We start from the raw sequence: 4,786 nt of genomic DNA on the forward strand, positions 1-4,786 counted from the left end.
TTAAAGTGTAAAATGGTTTACTTGTGTGTATATATATTTTTACTTAAAAAAAAATAAAATGGTATTCTAAAGAGAATTCTGCAATTTTTTTTGAGTAGATAATACCTTGCCTATTAAAAAAAATCTGCAGTGAGACAATTGTATTTTAAGCTAAAGGTGGACAGTGTGTGTTGGTGTCTGGGACCAATGTTAATTAAGAGCATGTAAGTTAAGGAAAGTGCTTTATGGCAATAAATTTAACTCTGATCAAAGGCTGTATGTAGTATTTCCTTTGTAGAAGTGTATTCTTGGCAGTAAAGAGGGTTTGTATCCGTATCAGTATATCTTAATCCACAGTTGTATCAAACAAAATTCAGGTATTTATTGTATCTGTCCAAACATTATTACATCATGGATTAATATCATTTCTGTACCAGACAGAACATTTTGCAACAAATGTATACATCTAGTTAAGCTGAATATAATATATTTTTATTAGCCTGTAAATAAATATACTCTTCTGCATTGCAGTGATTTCTCCACCTAATTCAGACTGGTATTTAATTTTCTTCTGTTTTTATATATAAAATACAGACACCTAAGCCTCTGTGTGATCTTTTTCTGCTAAGTGTGTAGTCCACACTCAGCCAAAAAGTTGATATGAGGAAAACCAAAACCACATAACATGAAGCTTGACACTAATCCAGTCTTGGCTAGCAATGGTTAATAGCCAAGTACATTTTAAAAAAGATAAGAGTTATAGGACATGTCTTAAATTGCATTATTAAAAATGCGTTTTCTGCTGAATGTTTTTCAATAAAAGAAAAAAAGGAAATATTTGTAGTGTCTGGCTGTATAATAATACCGTAAATATTTCTGAAGCCTTTGGCTAAGAAGAGCTATAAAGACCCAAACCTGTCAAAGGATTAAGTCATTTGGGTAAAATTGTGTTAACTGCTGGGGTTTTTTTCTGTCTTTGTTTGTTTTCCATGCATTAGGAATAATAGGTATATTCTGATTTTTCCACTGAGGTTATAAAACACTTACCTTTTGTGTTTTAAATTTTTTTTTTTTTTTTTTAAAAATAATCTCATCTATACTTGAGTGGTCATCTTGCCCAACAGCATCAAGTTCATCTGGATGAACAGAGAGCTCAAATGAAAGGTAGTGGTATGGTAACTGTGGTAGTAGTATAATTGTGGTAGCACTTCAGGATTTATTGAGAATGTGTTAAGTAGAGAGTAGAAGACTGTGAGGGTAGGCACTGCCTCAATAGATAAGGCTCAACCACGCTGGATGAAAAGATGTATAATGCACAATTGGTGAGGGCTAGAACTGCAAGTATTTCTTTTTTAGCTCTATAAAATTTTTAGGAGGGTTTAGATATGGGTGACTTCAACAGATGGAAGGAAGAGGGAAAGGAGAGAAAACTTACACTTGGCTGAGCTGTCAAAACAAGCAGAGGATTAGAGGCAGCTATGAATGAAGATGGAAATGGATGGAAAGAGGCGAAAAAAAAAAAAGATGTCAGCTGGGGTCAGGGAAGATAACTCAGAATTTCTTTGTGTCCCAGTGACTGACAAAAGGACCTCAGAGGCTGCTCCCAGTGACACAATCACTGCACAGTCCTCTGCGGTTTTTTTACAGAGATCCATATGTGACAGAAGAGAAATGCCTCCTGACTCAGGATATGCATAAGGAGTCTTTTTTGCTGGCTAAAACCTCAGCTCAGCGACTTGAAAAGAAAATTACCTAAAATAGTTCAAGCTTGCCTTTTCCAATACAATGAGATTTCCAATTCTTCAGAAACTGTAGAATTTTCACAGTTGGAAGGGAACCCAGGAGTTGAGAAGTGGCAAATGTGCTGGCTTTGAAAGAAAAATAGTCAGCCTCTTTGCTTTTTCTTTTCTCAACCAGGCAGTTGCTGCTTCTTACGCTTCAGAGCCTTATCTGTGTTTTGCCTGGTGTACCCCTGCCACAGAGGTACTTGGGCATTGGCTCCCCATGCCCGCACCTCTGCTGTGTGGGGCACAAACAGGGCTCATAGGTCAAATGGCTGAATAAGGCCAAGCAGTATTTTTCAAGGATTTTCCCTTTTTAAGAGAAAAATGAAGTCATGTGGGTAGAATTTCCACACATTTTACAAGTGTTTCCTTCAATCAGCTGTCAAAATTATTTGGTGTCTTTTTGTCAGCGTTCTGCTTAGTGTGTCAAGACTTGTTTCTCCCAGCTGTACCGAGGGGAAACATCGGAGCTGCCAGGGTTTTGAAGGCTCTGCAGGAGGATGCTCTTCCAGTGCCCTGTGAGAGGTATGTTAGAAGTGCATGGATCCATAAAAAAGAATCTGGGAAAACTAGTTAAAATTGTACTGTTTTTTCTCTGTAACATTCTACTGGAGGTAATTATCACATTTCTCTCATTAAGTTTTTGGTACTTTGTATTTCTTCAAATTTCCTTTTTGAAACGCAAAAGCACTGCTCCTCTGAAGTGTGGCCTGAGCCATCTCCCCAGCATGCCCTCCATCAGTTGCCATCGGCGCTCTGCTGCCTGGGTTTCAATGGCTGGGTCTCAAACAGGAGGTTAGGAAAATGTGAAAACAAGCAAAGCAAAAGTACAGGCATTCACAGACATGTTTTGATTTGTAGTGCTGCAAGTCAGGCGTGCTTGGGAGACATCTGGTAACTTTTCTGTTGAACTGCAAGTCTTCAAATTGTTAATAAATATATCTGTAAATCTCCATAAGTCCTGCTGATTAAATCTTAATTTTCCTATTAACCATCTAAATATCTGCACAGCTATTACTTCTGGAATGGAATAAACCAGAAGGGCATGAAAATATTTCTATCTAATGATTTTTTATTTGCTGTTGTCCAAGTGTTTATTATCAATTTGTTTAGGGGAATGGAAGCATTAACAGTCACGCTGCTGAACCAGTGTTCTGTATCCATTCCACTGGGCTTATGCTGCGAGACATCCTTGCCCTGAACGTTTTCCTTCCAACAAGAAATAGGATGTCCCAGTTCACTCCCTGTTGGAACAACCTATGGTGAGTTTGCTGCTGTTGACCCTTTCTCAGCTAAGGGTGGGTGAAGAAGGCTGCTGTGCGTTGCCTATGCTGATCCTCTTATAAAATCAGAGCCTTTGGGTTACAGCCACAAAGGGACCAATTCCTCTTCGTTTCATTTATAATTTACATGGTTATTTATGGTTCTGTGGGAAGGGATTCCCAATGGGTGCTACGACTTAAACCCTTCAATGGACATGCACCTCAGCTGCTGAGCATTGGCAGCTTTGAGCTTGAAACTGAGGAATGAACTTTTTATATATGATAAATGGGGATTTTTGTATAGCTGTCAAGTGAGTATTACTGCACAGTTTCCTATTTATTTGATCTTCCTTTTTGTCCAGTGTGACAGTCCAGATGTTTTGCTAATTTTTGACAGATGTGGGGTGTCATAAGACAGTTCACAGAGCTAGCAGAAATTTTTCAGCTCTATTGTGCACCTAAAGTGGTTATTCTAAATCCAGGTCATGTATTACTAACTTTGAAACTGATTTTATGTTAAAATGAAGGACACAGGCACTTCTGTATTAGCAAGACCACTATGTGTTATGGTAAGTTAACGTGGTTGTCTTGAGTCATCTGATTAAATAGGTAAGTGTATTTTGAGCTATCTCAGTTTTGTGCTATTTTCAAAATCAAAACTTGTCTATTACTTAGTAATTGCAATTTGTGATCAGAATCCTAAAGTTTTTAGTGTGAAGTATTTTTATTTGTATTTAGTGCCAAAAGGGGGCAGCAGCTTCCTTCAAATCTTCAGTGTTAATTAGACTTGGAGAAATAGGACCTATTTTTGGGGGGGTTAGAATCATAGAATCGTTTAGGTTGGAAAAGACCTTTAAGATCATCCAGTCCATCCATTAACCTAACATTACCAAGTCCACACTAAACCAATCAAGGGTAGACTAGACTAAACCATGTCCCAAAGTGCCACATCTACCCATTTTTTGAACAGTTCCAGGGATGGTGACTCCACCACCTCTCTGGGCAGCCTGTTCCAATGCTTGACCACCCTTTCTGTGAAGAAATTTCTCCTAATGTCCAATCTAAACCTTCCCTGGCGCAGCCTGAGCCCATTTCCTCTTATCCTATCGCTAACTACTTGGGAGAAGAGACCAACACCCAGTGGGTCAGTGGATTGCTCAGTGGTTTTTTATTGTGTTTTTTTTTTTTAAATTTAAAAAGTAGAAAAAACTTTATTCATTAGAACTATTTCTAGTAACATGTACTCTTAAGATAACAAACATCCAGTCTAGTTCATATCCTTAGCAAGTACTTCACACGTGACATGTCTTATGATAACAATTGTCCTCTGTGTCTGTGTAGCATATGTATAAGGACACATTGAACACACACACAGATAATTATAATTTCATGAATTCATGTCTTGTTAAAGAATGCATAAATATCCCCATCAATTACTTTAAAAATGAGCGCTCTGCTTTCTTACGAGCTCGCACCCAAGCGGTGAAATTTTTTATCTGTAGGTAGATTAAGTCTTTCCAAAAGAAGGGAACAAATGCACTGATAAAACAGGAAATGAGATATCGGGTAGGTTTGTAAACTCTTCTGCCTGCACATTGCCAGTGCCCTTCGATCATGATATGCAACCACCCTTGTCACATTCCTGGGATCTTTGCTGGAACAGAGACTGCCCATGGTCATGTCGGACTGTGGTGAGAAGAAGTGAAAAAAGGGAGAGGATGCGTAGATTTTGCTCTAGTCTAGTTTCAGACAGAAGCTTCT

The sequence above is a fragment of the Pelecanus crispus genome, chromosome 3 (genome assembly GCF_030463565.1).
Source record: "Pelecanus crispus isolate bPelCri1 chromosome 3, bPelCri1.pri, whole genome shotgun sequence".
In the NCBI taxonomy this organism is placed as follows: Eukaryota; Metazoa; Chordata; class Aves; order Pelecaniformes; family Pelecanidae; genus Pelecanus; species Pelecanus crispus.